Source organism: Pipra filicauda, unplaced genomic scaffold (genome assembly GCF_003945595.2).
Source record: "Pipra filicauda isolate LSUMZ 115617 unplaced genomic scaffold, ASM394559v2 scaffold251_size2273266_pilon, whole genome shotgun sequence".
Classification (NCBI taxonomy): Eukaryota; Metazoa; Chordata; class Aves; order Passeriformes; family Pipridae; genus Pipra; species Pipra filicauda.
The window spans coordinates 1,348,859-1,374,733 of record NW_024104367.1 but is presented as its reverse complement, the minus strand read 5'-3'; the positions used below and the strand labels follow the sequence as shown (position 1 = coordinate 1,374,733).

The following is a 25,875-nucleotide window of genomic DNA, read 5'->3' as shown; positions in this document are numbered from 1 at the left end:
ATTTTCCTCTAGTTCTTTGATACAGCTTTTTGCTGCCTTACGATTTCTTGATTCTGTGATGAGTATTTGCACTACAGGGTCAGGAACAAAGGACCAGCTCTGAAGAAAAGTCACCTACATCACACAGATGCTACAGCTGTTTTAAATTCAGTGTGACAAAATCCAGGAGGGATTGTTTCTAATCCCAACAGTGTCAACAGGGAAAGTTTAACTGCATTTACCAAAGGAAACTGGTATTTCATGCCTCCAGGCATACTGTGAACACACTCAGGTTGCAAGAGAACTTCACACACAGACAGGAGAACTGTGCTCTCTATCCACCTTTGAAACTGCATTTTAGCAAGTTGCTCTCCAAGCCCTTCCTGGTTCACATTTCAATAATTTTCTATGCTCATCTCCATGACCTCCATTACAAGGTAGTAAAAACCCAAGTTACCCAAAGCAGTGGCACAGATTAATGCAGGATAACGCTCCTGAGTAATGATTTAACCAACAACCTCATCAACTCACGCATTCACCTGCCCACAAACAATCCTTCCTTACAAGAAGGTTTTGCTATGAAAATAAGTGTTCTGGGTGACCTTGGTGTACCCCTGACTGTACCAAATTTACGTGCAACACAACCTCAAACAAGACACTACAGTCAAGATGACTTCAAGTAGTGTCCTTCCTGCAAAGTCTTCAAACACTGCAAAAGCCCCCTTGTCCCATATGATGATGAAAATTTTAAGTACTAAAATGAGGTGGCCAAAGTGAGAACATTTCTAGTGACATCTATTGTCCACGGCTGAAAGCAGCACCAAGGAAAAAAGAGATAAAGTTCTTCCAAACTTGAAATAAGAAAATGCCATTATTTATTGCAGTGACGAGTTCTGATGATTAAAACTTCCCATCTGAATGCAGAACCCTATCTTCATTCCATTATATCTTTTATCCAGACTGTTTTTCCAATTTATTATTATTCAAATTTCTTTTGAATTTTAATCCCATCATTCAACGTGCTCGTAACTCATTTTATGTTGGTGTTACCGTCAGATAAAGGCACAGAAAGTCCATCACCACGGTCATTAATAAAAATATTGTAATAACAAAGACAAGTCAGATTCCTGAGAGACTCCATCCTTCCCTTCTGACAATATTTTAAGTATGTCTTTAAAACAGGTTTCCTTAGTTCCTTTATCAGTGGGAATTGCCAAACCCCTGGTACAGGCAAGCCACGTTGTATAGCTTTTATACCCTCTATAAAGGCCTCCTGCCATGCCATGGGAAAAGCTCACCATTTCAAAATCCTGGGCAAACTTTTGCCCTCTATCAGTACTTCCAGGACACAGCTAAAAAGTACAATTAGGACACTCCCACACACATATTCGAATTGAAAAGAATAATCTCACTGTGATTCACACTGGACAAACTCTTCAAGTCCCAAATATAAACTCAGAAAAAGTTTCATCACACATCCTTGTTCTAGAAGCAGCAGAGAAAAAACCACAACAATCCTTATCTTCCCATCAGCCTGACCTAAACATCGAGTACTTATTTTTCCATTATTTTCCATAAGTACTTGCCTGCCTGACAACCACTCTCAGCACTCAAAACAATTTTAAAGATGCTTTCCTTAAGAGAAAACTTGTTTAGAAGTTTTCTTCTAAAAGAAAACACATTTAGAGTTCTCTTCGTTGATTCTTGAAAACATTGGGGTTTTTTTTCAGAAGAGCTGCTCTAAAGTTCTTGTGGAAAGACTACAACATATCAGCTATCAAGCTTTTAAATGAAATTGCCACTTGATTCCAACAGTAAAGAGCAACTACCTTCAGAGCAGGGATTACATCTCAGCAAGGAGAAATGAAAGAATACATAAAGATACACGAGCAAAATCAATGAGGCAGAGGGCAAGGACAAAAGGCAGCAGGTCTGACAGTGAACATCCAATGCCTCAATCAACCAGCACTTAAGTCAGGATTCCAGAATTCACATTGCAAGCACTGAAGAGATGGACAAATTCCATCTGCCAGGGAACAGGAGGCATCCTCACTCTGAGCTCTGCAGCACAACTTGAGCCCATGGCACGAATGCATTCATGAAGTTCAGTACTTGGTTAAAAATCAAATGTAACAAACAGTAAACAAAAAATGTTATTTTTAAATAATCAGGTTAGTGGTTTTTAGGTTTTTTGGTTGGTTGGTTGTTTTGAGGGGGTGGGTTGAGTTTTTTTGTGAGGTCAGTGCTTTTGGTGTGGTTTATTGTTAGTTTTTAGGTTTCGGTTTAGGGGGGTTTGTTTTTAATTTTTAAACACCACTGATAGGAGAGACAGGGCCCAATAGAGCAGGGGGTATTTCCAGCTCTGACACAAATCTCCTGTGACCCCAGCCAGGTGAACAGTGTCACCTTCCCTACTACCACCTGAGGAGATTCCTGCCACCCATAAACTCCTCCATCCTCCTTTCCTTGCACATTGTCCCTCTGAATCACCACTAATACTATTTGTGGCTGTTCCTAATCTGTTCCCCTGAGAGCTGCATCACACGTAGGTCTGAGTCACTTTAAGCACTAACCATCTCACACACATTTAACAACTGCCTATAAATACACCTCAGTTACCTCCTCCCCTTGTCAAAATATACTATTTAAATGAAAAAAAATCTGTACCTCAACAGGTTTTGTTTTAACCTCAGATCCCCACATGACTAAGTACCATGACAGTGCCAATAAGAACCGATATTCTGATTATATAAAAGCATGACTGTATCACAAGCAAGCCCTTAAAAGCTATCTGCTGTCGCATCAAGACATAAGTGAAAGCAGAGGACTTACCTGCTGGCAAGGGAAGTCTTGAAATATCTGTAACAATAAAGAAATACATTTAGAAACAGAAGGGGAAAATAGGTCTCCAATTGCATTGGCCTAATAAATTTTCTGCAAGGCTGTACTTGTTTAATAAAGCACATTATCTGAAGCAATTTGCTGGCTGCCAGGGATGCCACAAGCAAATCAAAAGCATTTTCCTTGTCTCACCCTGCTCATTAACAAGATTACTCTTTGCTCACCTAACTGAAGGACAAAGATTACACTATAAGGCAATGAGTGTAATTACTGCAGCAGAATACAGGTCACTATGCCCAAATTAGTGCAGAATTCACCAGCACCTACAGAATTACTGAGCTCAAAGTGTCAGGGATAAACTTTCTGTAGTAAATTCCAAGGCTTCCTTGAGTTGCAAACAGTGACCAGTCTCAGAGTCTAAATAGATCATAGTAAAAATTATATACTAAAAAAATAGAAATTAAGTTTTCCTAAATAGTTAATTATATTAACTATAATTCATTATATTCTTTCTGCCTGCTTTTCATACATATACTTGTCATTTTAGTATACCTGCTTGTAACTGGTAGTTGAGGTGCCCACAGAGCTCAGAACAGAAATTAAAATCCACAAAGAACTAGAAAGCAAGAATTCCTCAAGTCTGTAAGGACAAGAACTGGGGACACATATCAAGAAGTTAATGAAAACTGGAATAAATACAAGTGGGGGGGATGAAAAAGAGGAACCAGTAAAACAAATGAGAAAAAAACCTGAACTGAACCTAAGAAAAAGGTCTGCATAGTTATTTAGTTAAAGGAAATAGCAATGTTGAGTAATAAATTGTCATATTGGGTACAAAATCCACATGGAAACTGAACTTTAACCGTAGCTGTAGCAAGTGAAACAGATGCAGAGATTATCAGGGCAGGTGGTCACCTATTAGAAGAAATAATGAGACTTAATAAATTTATCAGCCCTGCTCTCACCAACAGATTTAACATCATGCTTCCTTTCATTTACAGCCCATGTCTGTGGCCGGAAAACACGATAAAACCTGAACACCCAAGAGAATTCCACCTGAAACTTAAAGGCAGCCCACTAAACATTTCCAAAATGAACGGTCCTACCCTGAGGAGATGGTGAAACAGCAACAGCAGAAAGCTGAAACACACAAAGTACAAAATGAAAATGGAATGGGACACCACCAAAAAACCCCAGAGAAAACACTGCCTGCCTTAGTCTGGTAGAACAGGTAGATTAAAAAGATAGTAAAGTACATCTCAAAGATGCTCATCATCTGCTTGGGAACAAAACATGTTACATTTCTTACATTTTAACATGTAAGAAATGCCTTGAGACAGGAAAAAACGGGCCAAGGAGACACAGGAACTGCGGGAAGCAAAAAACTCAAGTTGCCTCCTGCAACAGCTCCTGCACAGACCAGATCAGCACATATGGAGTGGAGCTTTCTTCCATCAGAGAAATGCTGCAGTGACAGTTATTTTGGAAAGTTACATGAAGATAAGTGTTGCATCTTTTTGTCTGTTTACATATGTTTAATAGTTTCCAGGTACTTTTTTTTATGAAAGCACAAAAAAATTCCTGCTTGTCACTAGGCTACACAATATCAGCAACTGCAGCCACATGAGTAAAACATCTAAAGCTATGGATTAGGAAACACCATATTTGATTTTAATTATTCTACAGTGATGGGAACTAATCTCTAAGTTCCATTAAAATTAACGAACATCGAGAAATTTAAGTCACTACAGAAACTTATGAACCACATTAAAATCTTCTTTTAATTCCTGTTGTATTGGGAGTGTTTTGTCACAGCATTTATTACTCAGAGCAGATTATTTGGTTACATGTGCCTACACAACACATTTCAATAAAAAACCAGTAAACACAACCACCAGAAAGGTGTGTTATCATATATACACAGAGAGGCAGAAAACATGCATTTACATCTCAGGATTTGAACACTTCCAGGGAAAGCTCTGCAGCCAAGACACACATATTTTTAACTTAAGAAAGACCCGATCATGTTCCAGTGTTTGTCCCCAACACCTGAGCCGCTGTTTCCGCTGTGATCTCTGCCTGCCAGCACTCCCACAGATCCTGTTACTGCACCAGGGCCTTCCCCAGTGGGGCACCCACACCATCAGCACCGGGGCTGTATTTAAGTCAAACACTGTAAAGATTTCTTACTTCCACGTTCCACTGCAAATTAGTCCCATCAGTGCATTAAGTGAAGAGATGCTGCACCCCTGGGACAACTACACTGAACAGCTTCCTGCAACTGCACCTTCTTCTATTACAATTTAGTGTAAGAGACTGTTTTTAATTTCTAATTGACACACATTAGATTTAAAAACAAGTCAGAGGACACTGAAGCCTGAAGGCCATATCAATCTACTTACAATTGCATTAATGCACTTAGCAAGTTACTTGTATCATATTTTTCAATGATTTCCATTAAGCACAAGATCCTCTATAGGCTGATGTATCTTAATTCCGGCAAACACCAGCCACTACAAAGTATCACCTCATAACAGCATAAATGAAATAAACACTGTCGCGATTCCAAAGATAAAAGTAGCAATTCCACTCCTTTGTGTATGCAGACACCACAACAGTAAGTAAAATGCTCATTACCTCCATGTGTTTCTATCAGCTGCAGAGTCACTTCAGGAACTTCCTTACCCTGGGGTTTACCCCGTCTCCCCAGCTCACTCTCATCTGTTCTGGCTCAAAACTTTTCAGCTTTATCCTCCAAATATGGTTTTTCATTTAACATCTAACACTGAAAGAAGATGAGTGGATTCTGGCAGCACTTAAAAAGCTCCCTTCACTGAGAGGTAAACTGAGAACAGGAATTTAGGTAGCTACTCATGTCAGATTGCATTGACAAACTTGCCTTCTTTACTGTGCAAAACTTCCCCCTTTTTGAAGCACATGATTGCAATTCGATCTCTAGAGACAAGTTCAACCAATGCCGTGACTTTTGAAGAGAAAAAAACAAAAAAACCTAATCTGGTTTGCAACTCAAAGAGAAGCTGGAGAGCATTTTGGAGAGCTGTCCTCTTAAAAGGATTCCCTCACATGATGGGAGGCCTGGACTGACTTTCCTCCTACAGCTCAGTTCCTGAATGCTTGGAGTGCTGTCACACAAACCACGTTCACAGCAGCTGTACAACATGAACCAGTCCTACATTTCTGTCTGCTCCAACGTGGTTCTTCAAAGTGAAATCTAAAATGAATCAACTTTTCATGTGCTTCTGGCTCCTACTGATCCTTTCACGAGATCACTCATGTTCTGCATTTATATTCTTCCATATCTCACCGTGCTGCTTGGTAGGGAGCAAACTGCCAGTCTGAATAGGCAGAGAGAAAAATTACTTTCACACCATATTCTTTATCATAATCAGACTCTTACATACTTTGTAAAGGTTAAACAGTTCTCAGGGAAAACTGATTTTATCCCATATAGATACTGGGAGGATGGGGCAGACGGCCTCAAGAGCTCCTTTCCACCCAAGGTTTCTGTAATATCATACACAGATGACTATAACAGACCAGGAAACAAGCTGAAATGACATTAGAGGTGCTACAAAGTAAGAAAGTTCCTCAGCCAAAAAAAACTTTCCAAGTAAACCAATTATGTACATGAATTCACTGAGGAATTAAAAAGGACAGTATTCTAAAGAAAGAATACTACTATTACTTCTATATTCACCGAGATGGTTTTGGGGCAGTACAGTCCTCAAATGGGCTTTGTGGATCCCAGCATCAATAGTTTTTTTTCCTATGATTTATGGATGCCTTCAGGACCAGATCTCTCTAACAGTGTATTTGCTCTTACGAAACTATGCATTTTACATTGCAGAAAACCCAATGTTTTCTTAGAAACGGAGCCGCAACTTTAACTCTTCCTTCCAAGAGTAACATCTCATCATCGAAAACAGGAATATTTTGTGAGCTTCCTCTTCCTACCTCAAGGTAAAATGAGACTATGGCTCCACGGACAACTCCAGAGGCTCAGACTCTCACCCCATCTGCAGCACTGATCTCCTTCCAGAGCTGTGGTAAGCACAGACCACAAGAAATTTAATCCTGTTCTCCTGTAGCAGGAGCTGGCTGACTCTACCCTAATGGTATTCCCTTGAAATTCATTCAGCTATTCAGTTCACAATCTCTTTCCAGGGAAAAGTAAAGACTCACAGCACACAATGAACCACAGACCACAGTCTCCAGGAAGCTGAGCAGCACATGTCATGGACAACAATCCTTCCAACTGCTGAGGAATATCACAGACAACATTAAATGCAGTTTTCCTATTTATCTACCAAAATAACTTAGGAATACAGATGCATATTCAGCTTTTAGCCTTTGCATGGCTGATGCTGAAGGGTGTTCTCTTAAAGGCTGGATCCAGCTACCTAGAAGTCTCCCTTCCTATATTGTCTGACAGGCTAAAAAGGCAGCTGGATGTTCCTCCAGTCTTTAATGAAGTTGAGATCTCATTGTCTATGTCAAAATATTTTTATTTTAAAGAGCAAAAAAGTAAACAGAAGTCACCTCTCAAAAAAAAAAAACAAACCACAAATAACTTTGTAAAATTCCATTTGTTGAGAAGCTCAAGGATTTATCCATGACCATCCAATTTTTTGAGCAAATACCTTGGAGACACAATGAACTAATCCTGACAGCACACCCATTAAGGGAAAGCTATTAAAAAGTTTTACAATATGACTAAAAGATGGTATAAACCACCGTTTGCGTTGTTCCATATATGTATTTTTTTCTCTTCATTACTGAAAGTGCACCTCTTAATTCTATGCTAAATCTAACCTACTTCTAATTTAGCAATCTGCAGGGCTAAATGTTAACAACCTTTTATTCTACATTAAGGCAATTTTAGGGCAATTTTCAGGAGCGACTCAATAAAACCTTTTTGTACATTAGCCATGTAGAATAAGGTGCAGAAGGGGCTCACTGCAAAGCCCCATTTTTCCTTAACCTTTGATTATTCTTACAAGTCTTTAAATGCTCAGACTATTTTTGCTTCCAGTAGCTCCCCCAATTTGCAAACACCAGTACCTGACACACTCCTCATATGTCAATCAGAACAGCACTAAAAATACCATTTGCTTACTTAGATGGAGTTTTTGCCCCTATTGACATATTTATTGCATTTGCCTCAGGCACAGCAGCAGCTGAATATCCAGCTTAGCTGCAAATCTTCATCTGTTACCCTGGGGAGAGATGGAACGGGACAATTATAGGACAGACACCTCCATCCACTAAACCCCACTGCAATTATTTTGTGCTTTGGCCAGATCAGGAGAAATTCAGTGTACAAACCCACACACCTTGTGTTTACAGCCCCTACTTCACAGGAGATCCACGTTGCACAGGAGTCCTTTATTATCTTGGTTTAAATCTTTGCTTCAGCTGTGAGTATCAGCAGTAATGATTTAATGCTTTCATTTCTGTCTGCTGAAAAGGTTAACGAGAACGAAGCCCTCCGACACCCTCCCCAGGAAACATGCACTGCCTGGGTTATGCTTTTCAGAAGTTCTGTTTAACCAGTTATTAAAGGCAAGCTGCTGCCTCTGAAAATCAAAAGCAACACAAAATTAAGGCAAGGGAAAATGAGAGGACCAACTGAAGTACTGCAAAGAACACTAAGGGCTTTTTCAGATTATATGTTCGGCTGATAAAACAGGTACTAGGCACAACTATAGTGTGATCACATCTAACATACCTCGAATAGCTTTAGATATGCAAAAGTATTGTGGTATGACACCAGTACAACAAGCATCAGCATCAGCTAAATCATCCTCTACCTTGAGAACACCTTCAGTTCATATCTGCTCCCTTAATTTGTCAATTTGTTGTCAGTTTACTGTTGCATTCCTCTCATGACCTCAATCTTCTCTTTATACCTGCTTTCCTCTTCCAATTTGAAAACAAAATCAATATTTAGTCTCTTAGTTTATAGCATCTACAAAAAAAATAAATCATTCAGCAGTTTCAAATCAGAGTTTTCCTTCTTCTCTTGAAACTGCTCCAAAATCACTCTGCTTATGGTTCTTAAATACTAGTTTTTGAAACTGAAAAAAATCCAGACTCTGATTCAGACCCGGAGAGTATTCCACATGTTTTCCTCCATCTCAGCTGAACTCTGCTCTGATGAACTCTGCATGCACCTGGAAACTTCAAATTAGTTTACAACACCACCTCACTGAGCATGACCAGAGTTATCTACCCAGCCACAGGAGCCAAATTTCAGACCAGGCACACTGAACAGTAGGATATTAAATGAAAAGGTTCTGGTGGAAGCTACATTTAAGGAGGTTAAGAAGAGCAGGAGAAATTACTCAATCATTACTCAGGGCAGGTGGGATCAATCTCATTACACAGTGAGTTACAGAACATGCAGTATCTAGGCAACTCAGATAAAGAATTTATTCTCAATACCTACATAAGTACTATACACACCTCTTGCCTATTGGGAAGAGAGGTGTGAATAGGGAAGAGATTAGAGCAGTTCCCCAAGAATTGGTTTTAATCAGCATCACAAAATGGGTGAGTGAAATCCTCCAGTCTAGAGGTGATATTAAGCTCTTACAGGTCACCAAAAGCCACGAAAATGGGAGGAAAAAAAATCAACAAGGATCTCACAAAATGAAGCAAGTTGCTAAAAGTCAGCAAAAACACTTCAGCACAGAGCTGTGATGTAATGCATCCAGGGAAAAAACCCCAGCAATACCTCCTTAACCAAGTAACACTTTCTCCAGTTCCAGCTTGCGGGAGGAAGGCTGAGTCACTGTTTTCTCTGAAATCATCAGCTCAAGCTGTAGTAGCTGGCCAAAGGCAATAAAACATTGTGTCTCATTAGGAAGGGTACTGAAAACATGGTACTTAAGCCTATTACTGTGCAAAACAATAAAGCATCAACATGTTGTGTCCAGTTCTGGTCTCTGCACCAGCAGGAATACAGAGGTAGAGATGTCTGGAGCAGGGCAGCTGAAGTGATCAAGGGATGGAAGAGCTGCCAAGTAAAGACAGATTACCAAATCTGGGGTCCCTCAGCTGGGAGGACATGTGAATATGACCACAGCTTACAAGTAGGGGGGAAAGAAAAAAAAGAAAAAAGAAAAGAGAAAGCAAATCCATGCAGCTCCACCCTTCAGCATTAATAGGAAGCATTTGAGAAAACTACCGGAGATCAGCTCCAACCCAGTGCCTCTCCACAGCTGGCATCGAGCTTCCTGAAGTTTCTGCAAGAGAAAGGTGTGGAGGCAGGTACCATCAGCCAGCTCAAAGGCAGTTGTCCTACTCACAGAGGGTTGACAAGGAAAAGACAACAAGGACCAGTCAGGGGTACCTCCCTGCCATCAGGGGTACCAGCTGCCATCTCAGCTGCAATGGGGATGCTGAGGAAATACAGGACCAGGTGTGCAAACTCCTGTTGTATGGACAAACACCTACTATTGCCACCAAGACACACTGCTGGGCTGGAGGATCATCTTTTGTACCAGCAATAGTGTGGCCAGGAGGATGAGGGCAGTGACCATCCCCCTGTGCTGGGTCCTGGTAAGGCCACACCTCGAATCCTGGGTTCAGTTTTGGGCCCTGCACAAGAAGACAGACATTGAGGGGCTGAAGCATGCCCAGAGAAAGGCAACAGAGCTGGGGAAGGGTGTGGAGCACAGTTCTGATGAAGAGCAGCTGAGGGATCTGAGGGGGATCAGCCTGGAGGAAAGAAGACTCGGGGAGACCTTACTGCTCTCCACAACTACCTGAAAGAAGGTTGTTGCCAGGTGGAGGTCAGTCTCTATCCCAAATAATAAGCAACAGGAAAAGGGGAAATGCCCTCAAGTTGCACCAGGGGAGATTTAGATTGAATATTAGGAAATTGTTTCAAGGAAAGGGTTGTCAAGCCCTGGCACAGGCTGCCCAGGGCAGTGGTAGAGTCACGATCCCTGAAGGAATTTAAAAGCCATGTAGATGTGGCACTTGGGGACATGGGTTAGTGGTGGCCTTGGCAGTGCTGGGTTACCTAAAGGTCTTTTCCAACTAAAATGATTCTATTATTGTCGTGTTCCTTAACTCCCTGCCATGGCTCTGTAAAGATGTGGAACAGCCACGAGCTGAGACATCACCTGTAAGAACATACCTAGTCAATCAGAAGTGCTCTTCTAAGAATGCCAGCTCCATTACAGGAATGTTCTTATCCTTTAATGGCTTACTGCAAAAGGAGACATGGCTAACTCTGGACAAGCCCAGGAAACTTCAAAAGCACTTCAGATGTTTAAGGGGGGACGTGTGTGCTGACAATGGTTCAGATCTATCAGGGATGTCTCCACCACTACGACCTGTGATCACATAATCCTGATGGAAATATTGTGACATTTTATGAACATAACAATTCAGGCCCTCAGGCAGGCTTAGGGAAAGCTGCAGAACTGCACTCTATACGTGTAGAGCCACCTCCCATTTGTACTACAGAGTGTTTGTTCTTCCAAGTGATGGCTTTAGTGGATGTTTTTCTTTCAAAAAACATTGCCTTGACATTGCTTGCTATGACTGAAACTCCCTTGTCGTTTTCCATGATGGACTTGTGACACAGAACAAGTGTGCCACCACAAGTCACCCATGCCTTCAAAAGGTGACAGGATTTTGTAGTTCCTGTACTGAAATACAAATTAGCCCTGCATGTCAGAAAAGCTGGTTTGTGCTCTAGCTATGGCAGGAAGTTAGCAAAGAGCATGTACATCTTTCAGAATGTAAAATGAATGTGTTCCCAGGTACAGAAATGAATGCCAAGGACACAACCACGAACAGCAGAGAATGAGAAGAAATTACTTCAGGCAAAATATTAAAAAATTCAAAACAGAGCTACACATCCCAGACCACAATGTAACAGAAAACCACTTTCTTGGGTGTTTTTTTAGGAGGGGGTGGGGTTTTGTTCCCTTTTTAAAATGATAACTATTTAGAAAGATTTGGAGTAACAGACTAACAAGGTAACAAAAAACCACCCAAGTTTCTTTTCGGAATACTAGAACAGCATTTTGCAAGTTTTGGGTGGGGTTTTTTTCTTTTATTTTAAAGATAAATTCTTAGAAAGTTGGGCGAGTCATTCCTTTCATGTTTCACCACTGTAAAATTATGCTGTTTCCATGGTTCTGGCCCACACATGGATTCCATTGTTAACAGCAGTTTTCCAGGAGCTAGAATTAAGGTTTTAGGTTTTTCTTATTTGAAGTTACAGGGCATTCAAGACGGGTGAAAGAAGGTTGAACATAATCAATGCAGCCAGCATGCAATGAGGAAGAAAGAAATTTAAGAGCTTTCCAGTAAAGAACACACACAAAGCAGTTTGTCAGAAGTTTATCAGAAGATTATCACCTTTGGACACACATTGTGTTTACCAAAAAAAACCAAGAAATCCCCCAAAAATCAACAACAACAAAAAAACCCACCCAAAAACCCAACCAACCAACCAAAACCCCCTGAGGCTACAAAGGAACATTTTTTCAAGAACCATCTAGATTGAATAAATTATTTGTCGAAGAACAGAGGAGATACAAGGCAAGGAAAATTAGTAAGGGGTAAAAACAAACATTATTTCTATCATTACACAAGAATATGCAATTCTTTGTAAGCCAAAGAGACACAGAGCTTACTTCAGGGTGTGAACAGGAGTTCAGGGGCAACAGAAATGAAGACAACAAATCAAGAAAGGGCAAAAGAGTCGTTATAGAGTAATATATTATGTATTCATCTGAAATTACAATTATTTTTTCTTGCTATGTTGTGTGTTAGCAGTAGTTGTGTTCAGTCCTCTCCTCTCCCCACAAGGCAGATGCACCAGCAGAAATAGAGAAAAAACTTTTCCCTAGCTTCTCCTCTGCCATCTCTGTCCCCTTTTATAAAGTTTTCCAGATGGAAGAGACGAAGAACAAATTAAGACAGCAAAAAAGATGACAAATGAGGTAGGGAGGAACCACAGGCAGAAAAAAAAAAAAACACGCAAAAGAAAAATACACACATACATCAGGACAAAGAAACCCAAAGAGATGTCTGACAAAACTGGATTATGAAGGAAAAAAAGGGGGTGATGGGGTAACAAGAGTGCAGACAGAAGAACTGCAGAACACAACATGAGACAGGCTTTCTTCTCCTAATTGGTTCTGTCATGTAGCCGTCAGAGAGCGATTCAAAAGACGAGTAACGGGAAACCCCCCAACAGGTCTGTTCTCTGCAAGAACGTGATCAAACAAGAGCCCCAGCTGGCCTGACAGAACACAACACACATGCAGCTCCCATGTTCCATTTGCTGCAACTTCCAAGCTTGGCCATTGCTCATCTGGGCAAAGGGAACAAGGCAAGCAGTTTGTTTCTAATACGGCACCACGCGAAGTCAAGCGTGCGTGAGTAATGGATTCTCATCTCCACAAACCCTCTGAAAAATTTCAGCTTGGCATCATTAAGATTCTATCAGCCCTGAATTGCAATTTAAGATAGCCTTTTTCGCCTTAATCTGCTGCTCTATTTAATCAATTTAATGCACAGTAAAAACTTAATTTGACAAAACTGGAAGCATTATTTCTCTCTGCCTCTGGCATGAAGAAGATTAGGACCACCAGAAATACTTGCAGGAAGATTTAAGATTCATTACATGTTGGGTGGCAGATAAATATTAGATATGCCATAATACTCTAAAAGCTGTGGGTTTCAGTTAAGGCTGCAATTACCCCCCAGCAGATAACCCAAGTCACGCTTCCTACACAAGCCACGACAGTAATTTTTAAAGTCAGATCACCTAAAATACTATTTCATACAATACTGACAAATTCCACAGACACTTGGCAGAAAGAACAAGGACAATAAAGACAACTTTTGATTTATATATAATATAAATATCCTGTGTAGCCTCCTGGCCATAACCAGACTGGATAAAGGTATGGGTCCAAACAGAACATGTTGTAGGTCCAGGTCCTTGACGTTCTAAATGAGGTAACGAGCAGCTTACACCCCTACCCAAAATTTATCAAGGTTCAATTTAAACTCATTAGATTATCCACAGAATATAGAAAGATAATGACAGAAGGCTGCTGTATAAGGATGTTTGGAGTCCTGAAGCTCCCAGATAACACAAGTTACATCCATGTGTCCATCCAAGGCTCAGCCCCAGAGCTGGAGATTCCTAAAGAGTCCTGGGGCGAGGCTGGAGCTGGTTCACCAAGAAGCAGCTCTTGTCACCTCAGGGCCAAGGCTGTGGCATGATGGCACTACTTGCACTGTGAAATGAACACTTCTGCCTTCAGGGCTGTCAAACCAATTTTCCTCACAAATAACTAACAAGCCAATTTTAAGGGCAGCAGCAGGGAAAGGAATCCCGACATTGCGCTGCTCGTTACTTCCTTAGCTAAGAATCACTTCATCCCTTAGTAACTCTGACTTGCTTCATAAGTATTTAAGTAGAGTATTACAAGTCCATTTAAAATGGATTTTAAGTCTATCGTGACTTTGTACCTAGACATGACTTCTTAAAAAAAAAAAAATTTTCCAATACAAAATGCATCTACTATTAAAAAGTCTAAAACTTACTATTTCTGCTTCTAATGTTGGGAAACAGGGCTGCTTCACTTGAAAGTACAGTCAAATATTTCAGTAACAGCTTCTTCGATTTATGCAAAGGGATCACACTGTGTATACACTTGTACAATTACATCTTACTTCAGCTTGCTTTGTTGATATATAAAATGGAATCCTAATGGTGAATACATACCCTGCTGATGTATAACAAGTCCTTATCAGCAAGCCAAGTTAGCTGGAGCATATAAAGAAAATCATGATGTAGTCCTTTAAGAATAAACAGAAAAGAGCCACAAATATCCTAATTATATAAGCTCATTTGGTACAGCCCTGTGTAGGTTGGACTCAGTGAACAAATGTTTTCTGCACAAAGATTAGAATTCAAGACCACAAAGAAGTGTACAGAAGAAATGTGGGTTTTGCCTCAGCAGTGACTGCTGGGAGGCAGCAAAATGTAAATCTTTTGTACCACAATATAATCCATAAGAAAGTACAGCAACAGCAATAAAGTCTAAACCAAGAAACACATTGTGAAGCTTTTTAAATTCTTCACTGATATTGTAGTTTATTCGTTGCCACACCATTCCACAGGACTGAAAAAACACCAGCTCACTTCTTTTCTTATTTCAAACAAGGATAAATTATTTGAGGATTATTCTCTAAAGAGCTTTTCCATTCCAGGGAAGACCAGTAAAAAACCTATCCAGTTTTCTCTGCTCCTGCTCCAACTTGGGACAAAGTGAGATACCACTGAATCCCACAAGAACAAAGACTTGACTTGGTCTCAGTGATGATCTAGAGCTGAACTGACAGTTGTTTCACGCACTTCCAACCTCAGCAATGCGAAGGTGGTGAACATTTTTTAATTACTCTGTGATCTAGTTTTCAATTGATCATGTATGAAGTGTCAGGTACCCCGAGCACACTAAATTATTTCGGATACGTTGTAACTCTGTCTCCCGTAATGTGCAGAATACATATGCAATGCTTATTAAAAAATTTAAATTAAAATACTGAAAAGACAGAGTCTTCCCTCTCTAAATTGCTGTTGAAGGTATCCTAAAACTCACCCTGAAAAAAAAATAATCATTTGAGTTCAAGCTTGAGGTGGAAATGAGAAAGAAAATGGTTTAAGGTTCAAATTAAAAACCTTATTCAAATTTCCAATAATTATTAAAGAGACTCATTTTCAAGCTCTCCAAGATCTAATCAGGTTCAGAGTGGACGTGAACTTAAATTTGTTTGAATAGATTAAAGTAATTCTGGCACAAAATCAGGCAGCTACTGCACAAGGATGCTGGTATTTCGGGAGCTTCTGAACACATCCCTCTTTGCTGATATGCAGAGGGAGATCAAATTATAGAACTGCACTGTGTATTTACCCCGGTGTCTGCTCTGGTACAGTTAATATTTATTTCGTCATCCTGCAAACTAAGCATTTGTGACAGTACAAAGGAATTTCAGGCTGCATATGCAAACAACATGTCATGGAATTGGAGTTGGAATAATTTCTAATTGAATTTGTCTGCTGCAGCCCCACAGAAGAAGAAATGCACAAGTTCTTAATAATAGGCCACAAAGCTCAGAGCAAACGAGAGGAAGTTCAAAGGACCAAAGAATTACTTTCAGCCTAAATGACAGGGGTGTTAACTCTGCTACCACATGAATGAAGTTTAGCTAAGTCCATTTATCTCCTTTTTCCCAATCCCTGAATCACAGAGCAGTAACTAAGTCATGAGGGCAGAAGGGAACCGATGGAGTGTGTTTGCTTACAGCCATGAGAAAAAGTACAGAAAGCCTTTAGAACAATTTGGGGTAAACTGGGCAACTCTGACCACTGAACTCCTCATGTCACCGGAACAGATCTGACCGGATCTGTCAGGTGTCTAAATCGTTCCCAGCAAGGTTGGAATCAAAGAATGGTTTAGGTTGGAAGGGACCTTTAGAGACCATCTCATTCCAACCCACCTGCCACAGGCAGGGAAACCTTCCACTTGAACAGGTTGCTCAGAGCTCCATCCAGCCTGGCCTTGAACACTTCCAGGGATGGGGCAGCCACAGCTTCTCTGGGCAGCCTGTGCCAGGGCCTCACCAACAAAGGGAAGGAATGCTAACAAATTTCTTCCTCATGTTCAGTCTAAATCTACCCTCTTTCAGTTTTAAACCATTACCCCTTGTCCTGTCACTACAGGCCTGGTAAAAAGTATCTCTGTTTTTTAAAAGCAGACTCACAATTTTTTTTTTCCACAGTGCAATTACAGGTCTCCCTGATCAACCTACAGTTAAAAAAAAACAAACAACCAACAACAAAACCCAAAATCAAACAAAAACCCTTGCAAAAAGTTTTCTGTAGCTGGAGAATTACCTGGAAACCCCTATCTGGTACCACTTGTCAAGTCCAGAATCCCAAGGCTTTCCCTTCCTCAGAATTTTTCTAAAACAGGAACTCTAGAAAAGCATTAATTCCTCTTGCTATCCCATTTAGCCATATGAATCCCTTCCCCTTACTGGATTTGTTTTTATAAGCTTTCAGACTTATTCTTACCTCAGCAACTGTAAGGATCACTTTTTACAGTGCTAATGAGAACTGAAGCAATGCCAGAAAGCTTTCTAATTTAAAAAGCAAAACTAAGATGCAAATGAACGGCACAGCAATGTGTTAAATAAATAGCATATCCAAGACCACAGGACCACCTTACACTCTCCAAACACAATTTTATCTTCTTTAAATATTAAAATACTTAAATACATTAAATATCAAACTTAAATTTAAAATTGAGACACTTTTCTGAATAGACCAATAAAGCATTATTTACAACAAACCCATAATATTCAACAACACAACTGTGTTCAGAACACCCTTGAGCAAGGAGAAAGCACCACCACCATCACTGTGGCCCCTTTATCCCAACACACCTGAACACCTGAGACTCACCTGATCCCCTGAGCCCCCAAGCCACCTCCTTCAGAGTGCTCTGGGTGGTTGAAAGCTGCAAGTGTACCAGGTTTGGGGGACATCACAGAATGTGGGACATCCAAAGGGAAATCACAGAATCATCTAGGTTGGAGAAGACCTCTGCAATTGATGACCTCAGAGGTCTTTTCCAACCTAAATGATTCCATGATCCTACGTGTGCACGCTGCTGTCGACAGCCTGAAATCAGCAGCTCCGCTCAGCTCTGCTCTGAAGCTTCTGCCTCTGTGCAGCTTGGTAGGAACCAGCTTATGGTCAAATAAGTGTAGGGGAGAGGATAACAGATGTCAAGCAGCACAAGCCTAATTATTTAGGAAACTAAGGTAACAGCAGACAATATTGTCACGAGTAACACAACCATAGAAAGGGGGTAAGTGGGATGACAGGGGTGACTTGTAATGGTTTCGTCCTGCCTTAGGAGTTTCTGTGCAGGGAAGAAGGCTATCACCTGGTCCAAACTACCTCTCACAGAGAACAGACACAAAATATGTACAGCTACAGTCTACCAGCTAAAACTCACTTAGTTCACCTCAGAAGAAGCAACCCCAAAAAGATTTCAGGTTTTCCCCACTTTTCTAATGAAGACATTTTCAAAATGTCAACGGGTTTGGCAATTACATAAAACTCCAAAATTTGAAGCCTACAAATTAGACACTGCTCCAAAAGCCATGAAGTGCAGTTTTGAGGCTGGGCAGATGGCAGTGACTTTGCCATGGCTCAACCCAAGGTCTCTTTGCAAAGCACTACAGCAAAGTTTTACCTTCTGAAGCGTTCTACATCCAGAATGTCCATTTCTGAAAAGGTTGGCTTTTAAAGAAGTTAATACTAAGAGATTATAAAGTTCTACCTCCTCCATATCTTCCTCAAAGCACAAATACACCAAGCCAGACTGAGAAATTAAGGTCTTTACTTATTCTTCCAGGACTTAAAGCTCCACAGGAGCTCCACTGTTTCCTCAGCCTCCATCCCAAACCCTAATGCTCAGGCTCTTTCCAACTGCTGAACTCCACAGCTGCCCTTTGCAAAACAGAGGTTTGAAAAGCATGGTGGGCTTTTAAATGTCACATTATGACCATGACTAGAGACCTAGTGGACTTCCACCCCAACACCCTTTAAAGACAGGTACTTTATTCAAATGAAAGGCCATCAACTGTAACATTTATTAAGAACCAAAAGAACACACATCCAAATACTTTTAAGTAGCATAAAATATTAAAAACAACTCATATGGCCTTATACAGCAGCCACGAAAAATTATTTTTAGGGACAAAATCCTCTCATTCAAGACAAACATGACAGATGATGAAATTTATTTAATTCCTGTGTATTAAGTTGTGAGACTAAGCTACCAGAAACCTAAATTGGGAACGTCCATGGATTGGATTTACAGCCCTGATTACTGGCTAAATACTGACATTTGTGATGAAAGCTCCACAAAAATCAAGGTCTTTCGGGGTTTTTGGGGAACTAAATGACATGGGATGGACACTTTCAATGGTAAGAGAGTGGAATTTCCAAATATTTTACAGGCAAATAACATTACATTCACATTAGAAAACTCGCCAGCAGTAGCTTATTTCTTATTTTGTTCTAGCCTTATTTTCCCTTCGTATTTACAAGCATTTCAAAGAGCAAACTGCACAATAAAACTAATATTAAGTTTGTGAAGTTGGTTAAATACGTGAACCACGTGTGTAAAACACTGTAATTTGTAATTCAAATGCCTTGGTCTCAGAAACTCTGTGTGTTAAAGTTTGGAGTTGGAGATCAATTAACCACAACTCAGAAGTGCCTTGAGGCTTAAAAACCAGCAATGCACAAATCAATATTTAATTTGCAGTCAGTGTAGGAGCTAAAAATGTATCAGAAGCAATGTACAAATTATATATTGTAAACCACAAAAGGAAATAAATACCATCAACAGCCTCAGCAATTATATCCTATGAATATTTCAATGTAATTTCTTTTAATACCTCCCGATTTTAACAAAAGTTTCAGAACAATCACCCCATTTAAGCTACAAATGGTTCATGTGTATCATCATTTGCATAATCCAAAAATCCAAAGCCATATTTTTCCTGCATATTTCTCTTTCTATCACAGGGAATAAAGTAGGCTTGGAAATGTTTCCTTGTCCTTGGGCTGCTCACATCCCTGACTGCTTCCCTCCCTCAAATTTCTGCATTCTTCAGAAATTTGAGATCCAGGAGGCAAATTGAGACATGTCCTTGCTTCAAAAAACATTTTAGGCAACTCTGATGATATGAGAGAACAGTAAAAATAAGAAAATGCGAAGTTACAAGGATGTCCTGAACCGACCGTGTCTGACCTCAATTAGTCATCAGATCAGCTCCATAGAAAACACGGATGCTGCAGACAAGAAAACCAGTATTACATGAATTGGGCCAATTTGCAGAAATTCTGCACTGCTTGCACTTCAGATGACTGAGAAAAATAATAGTTCTACCACCCCAAAAATTAACCAGTCTTTTGTTCAGTTTTTGTAATTTCTAGAATTAATGCTTATTTCTGAGAGCAAAAATTCTAAACTGGAGGTCAAGCTCTGGGTCCTTCCTACCAACTGCTTTTCAAATGTCCACAGGTTCACACTAATTTATCTTGAAAAATTATTTTGAAAAAAACAGGAAAAAGGAGGTAGGTACATACTAAAGCAACAAACTGAAACTCCAACTCACCAAAATAACACAGGAATTAGTTTTTTCTGACAAAAATACTTCACAGTTCAGATGCAAAGTTAGCAATTAAATGCTTCTCTAAAAATGTAATCCAGGTGAGGAATTTGAATGAAGTGACTATGTAGAGCCATCCAATTGAATCCAACCCTCCTTCCCCACCTCAGGACTTCCACACTTTGCCCTCTAAAAATTAGGGGATACAGAACTTCCAAGAGAAAAGCATTAGATGCCAAAAGAATAATTAACTCTGTATTTGTGCATTTCAGCTGCTTTTTAAATCTGTGATGCTCCCATAGATATGGTCATCTCAAATTTTCATTGTATGAGGGTATCTTTAGTGGGAGTTTCAGTTAGAAAAGCTAAAGCAGCATCTTCTGACCCATTTCTCACACTGCTTGTGTGCAGTTATTGCAGTGATGGTAGCAACATTCACTTGATGTACAGATATATGAATACAGAGACCATGAGGATATTAAGGAATATAAGTCACTGTTTTCTTCATGTCCTTCTTTCTCCTTTACAGGGGGGAGAGCTGCATTTAGGTTCTGTTTTAAAAGCTAAGTGTTTATTATTAAAAGCAACACCAAAACCACTAATTGCTTGTATTAGTAGTGAGATTCAGTGATTTTTATGTCACTCAAACTCTGGATTTAATATAGAGCTCTTAATTTTTCCCTTCAAAAAGCAGAAGAGTAATTGGTGAAAGTTTCACACCATATGTGTTTATACAGGCACACACATCTCCCAGAGCAAATCTTTCAGGTAGTTTTGGCTTGGCTTCTCCTCAAACCTTATCAACAAGAAAACTCAGAGCTGAAGCCCAGACTTCACCACCAGCATCACATGTCCTGCTCTTCATTGACTAATTACATCCATACAAGATCTCCTGCAGAAAGAGGGCCTCAAATTAAAAGCAAAAATTCACCCAAAAAAGCCTCCCCACAAAAAAAAGATGCAGAACTCACTGTTTTAATGACCACTTTCATTTGGGGTCACACCTGTTTAGGATTTAGCACAGCACAGAAGCACAACGCTCAGGCTGGATACAAACACATCCTGTGCTTAGGAATTTTTTTAAGGTATCAAAGAAGGATTAATACACAGCCCCTAACACCACACAAAATGGAGGGGCAAGTTAACATCCTGTTTGCTTGGGATTTTTTTCAAAGCCAAAAATTATGATGCAAAGGCTTCTAAGGGAAATTATTTACCACGTTAGGAGTCCAACTCAAATTTCTATGTTAAGTGACTTGCAAGAGTCAGCATATATTTAAGGCAGAGGAATACAACCTGAATTGTTCTGTTTAAAATAACTAGGATACAATACAGTTCAGACTCCTGGGAATATTACAACTAGCAAAGACTACAACATGAAAAGACTTTCAGAAAGAAATGAAAGTTAAAATACATAAGTATTATACTATTAGAAAAATCATATAATAACCATTCATTTTGATATATTGCTCTTACACAAGTCATTTAGAATAACGGAATAGGCAGAAGGAAAAACTATGATTACAGCTTCTCCAATTCCTTTGGACCTTAACACCCTCTACAATTCTGCCAGGCTTCTACCATCCTGTCCTGAAAGTTCAGCTGAGTAGACTGATCCTGAAAGAGGGAAATGACAACACAACCACCTGCTTACAATACACACAAAAATAACCTGGAATGCCAAACTTGGAGTCCTGTTGACAACCGTGACTTTTTAAGTGCCCTTTAGCTCTGCACAATCTAAATACTATTTTACTAAAATAAGAAGTGACCTTTTTTCTAATGGGAATCCCAGTCAGCAATTTAAAGAGTGCACCATCCCCAGCACAGCTGGGAGTGAAGTGTTACAATAAACCTCCCACGTGTTGTTAAAGGGCACGATTTCAGTGGTACCTGGGACAAATATTAACTTCTGCCAGGTGATCAAGGCTCCCTCTTGGTACAGAGCATTTTCTCTCATTTAAAGCTTCATTTTTGGATGCAGTTATAGTCTGTTATTGCATTCTCATGTCCACTTCATCCTCCTTAATAAGGAAACTCTGCCCAAGCCACTTTTGTCTGGACTCTTGACAGGGAATTCAAGTTGCCTGCTTTACTTCTTGCCAAGGAAAAGAGAGTACTGACCCACATCTACTGGTCAGAAACAAATCATATCACTTCTGACAGTCACCTACTCTGTACCCAAGACAGCAGTATGTGTGGGCACTACATAATATAATAAACAATTTTTGCTAATTCTGGCTACCGTAAATAGATTTAATGAAATTCAAGCCCATGAAAACACAGTATTTTTATTTCAAAAACTCAGTGGTTTCAAAAGAAATTGGTATCTACAGAATTATGATGCATTAGGAAGATCTATGCAACTCAAGGAATACAGAATAACCAAACCTAATTATCTACAAGCATCTAGGCATAAAAGGGAATCAGGCTGATTGGAAGGGTTTTATACTGGGTGTTCACATATCCCTGATGTGTCTTATAAACACATGAGAAGGAAAATCAGAGGCTTCCAACACCATCCTATGGTTTTCCACCAGTTTTACAACTAGGAAAGAATAACCAACCCTGCATAAACCAAGTGAGATTTACTAGGAAGGCAGTAATACCATAGAAAATCTTCAGAGTTTAGTGAATCAAAAGTGAACAAGAGTTATTGAGACTACTGAGAGAAGGGGCAAAATAAATAAAAAAGTAATATTATATTGGGACTTGTGAACAAGGTGTGCCAAACCTAAGGGAGACGAGTAATGGTTTCACTTCATACAGCGCTGATAAGGCTAAACTGAAATATCAAGTTCCACTTTGAGCACAGCACAGCATTTACAAGCCCTGAGCTTCCTGAGGAGTGGAATTCCCTGCCTCCCAGGCACTGCTAATTAAAACACGTTTCAGGAAGTGAACTCCAGCCCGCTTCCCTTCAGAGGAAGTTCTCCATGAATGTCTGCCAGGAAACAACCCAGATCCTTCCCTTACCACAGCACACACAAACCAACCTTGGCACCCCTGGTTTGTCCCTTGCTGCTCCTGCTGCCCATCAAGCTGGACAGTATTTTTTTTTCCACCATATTTTATGACCTGTCAGTACATTTGTATCCAGTAATGTTCCTTTTCTTGTGAGGATACTCAACACCCTGCCCCACAACTACAACTCAAGATGCTACACCACAGTAGCAAACACTATCCCAAAGGACAACAGGAAGCCTGGAAAGCCTAACTCAGTTTTAAAGGTAAAAATGGGAATTTTTGATCCTTGCTTTGAATTAAATAACAGCCAGTACAGACTGCAACCATTCGCCAAAATACAGGATCGAAGGACAATTATACATTACCAGAGAGCAAATTAAGTGCTCTGAAAGAAGTAGAGCTACAAACTTTACTGCAGGTAATAAATAAAATACCATTATTTGCATCTGCCATTTAACAGCCTGGAAGGCAGCAGCAGCAGCACTGCATGGCCATCCCTGGCACCATCAGCATGTGCTGCTACGAGCTCCTCCAAGTCACACTGCAGAGCAGCACTATTTACAGAGTCAAACTTTGTTTTGTGCTTTATATTTGCCTATCCACATATACCAGAAGGATTAGCAACCAAAACAAATAACTTGTTTGGTATACAGAAGATCTTTGGCACCTCCAAAGGGAAAACTAAAGCTCTACTTCATTCTATCTCGATAACATATTCCAAGATAATCCCGACAGGCTGAGGTTTTATTGAACTCCACTGAGGGATGGGACATAAATTAAAGAGAATATCACAAGCACTGAAATTTATTTCCCTCAGCCCACTTTCTCCTCTGTAAGAGACAACAGTTGCTCTGGGGACAGGCTGAGAAGTATCAACTATGCTGAGCAAAGGCTGGGACAGAGCTCACAAAGGCACTGGGCACCACATGGAATGTCTTGTGTTTCTAACATCCAAGTTTATTGGTTTTAAAACCCTGGTGGCGCCTGTCAGCACAGACAGAGCACAGAGCCCTTCCCAGGAAGGGCCCAGCCAGAGAGAAGAGCATGTTCTGTACCCAGCTCACACACGTGGAAGCCCAGCCTGCCTGGAAGCAGCTTATCATAACTTTGGTGGCAAAGTAAATCTTTCTCCAATGACCCAGAAGTCCAGAATAACAAACCAGCCAGCAATCCCAGCAAAATTCCACTTCCAGAAGCCAGGAGGAGCTATAAGCATGTAGGTGTTACTGGGAAGGAGCAACATCCATTAATTAGTCTTACACTTGAGAACAGAGTGGTTGTTCTTTACAGTCTTAAGCACCAACTGAAGTCTTTTTAAACAAATTTTGTATCAAGAAGGGAAAATCCCCAAATGTATTAAAATGAAATTACATGTCTAACATCCAAAATACACAAAACCCCATAGGGATGTGTTTCTAGCCATAAGAGATAAAAAGGAACATTAATTTCCCCATCTGTTATACTGTATTTAAGCAAGTGTTATGCTGGATGCAACAAGGTTTCTCATCATCTACTAGTTTAACTCCAACTGAAATAGAACCCTACAGTTGGAAGGCACCTGAAGTCACTTGCAGTAGAGACACAATCCAGAGAACACCTTCTGGAAGCTGCATCTTAGGTGGAAGTGCTGGCACCACCTACTGTCAATGGCTGACCAGTATGCTTGAAATCACACAATAAATAAAATTACATGTACTTTTATTTACAGAATGCCTGCAGCAATTCCATGCTCCAACAATGGTCTGAGGAGTAAGTCAGAATTGTAAAGTTAACAGAACTGCTGCTCGTATCCCGTCCTATCGATAGGTGTCTTCTGCACACACTAATTACAAATCATGGAATTACTATGGTTGGAAAAGACCTCTAAGACCATTGAGTCCAACTATCAACCCAGCACTGCCAAGGCCACTACTGAACCATGTCCTCAAGTGCCACATCTGCACGTCTTTGAAAGATTTCCAGGGATAGCAACTCCCCCACTGACCTGGGCAGACCGTTCCAATAAACACCCTTCTGGTGAAGAAACTGCTCCTCATATCCAACCTAAACCTCCCCTGCTGCAACTTGAGGCCATTTCCTCTTGTCCTGTCACTTGTTACCTGGGAGATTGACCCTGACCTGGTTACAACCTCCTTTCAGGGAGTTGTAGAGAGTGAGAAGGTCCGTCCCTCTTGGAGACAAAGGCTCCTTTTCTCCAGGCTGAGCTCCCCCAGCTCCTCAGTGTCTTTCTTGTCCTGAGGGGCCCAGAACTGGACACAGGATTTGAGCTGTGGCCTCACCAGTGCCCAGCCCAGAGGGACAATCCCTGCCCTGGTCCTGCTGCCACACTATTGCTGGTACAGCCCAGGTGCCATTGCCCTTCTTGCCCACCTGGGCACACCCTGGCTCATGTTCACCTGCTGTAACCCACCACCCCCAGGTCCTTCCCCAGTGGGCAGCTTTCCAGCCACTCTGCCCCCACCCTGGAGCGCTGCAGGGGGATGTTGTGACCCAAGGGCAGGACCCAGCACTTTGCCTTGTTGAACCTCATACATTTGGCCTTGACCCATTGATCCAGCCTGTCCAGATCCTCTGCAGAGCCTTCCTGCCCTCCAGCAGATGAACACTCCCACCCAACCTGGTGTCACAGCTGCAAACTTGCTGGGGGTGCCCTCAGCCCCCTCATCCAGATCATTGATAAGGATATTAAACAGGGCTGGCCCAAACACAGCCCTGGGGAACCCCCCTGGTGACCAGGTAATCTGAGTAAATACCAGCATCAGGAAGAAGACAGAACATTGCATGAGCTGAAGCAACTGTCACCTATGCATTCAGGGTTTCTGGGTGACC

General features: G+C 40.7%; 1 protein-coding gene across 1 annotated transcript in view; it reads right to left on the bottom strand.

Moving 5' to 3' along the window:
- PTK2 (protein tyrosine kinase 2) overlaps nt 1–25,875 on the bottom strand; it is a 191,037-nt gene that overhangs the window by 147,477 nt on the left and 17,685 nt on the right. The window contains exon 3 of the mRNA XM_027713070.2: nt 2,812–2,838. The gene's annotated coding sequence lies outside the window, so the exon portion shown is untranslated. The remainder of the gene's footprint in view (nt 1–2,811; nt 2,839–25,875) is intronic.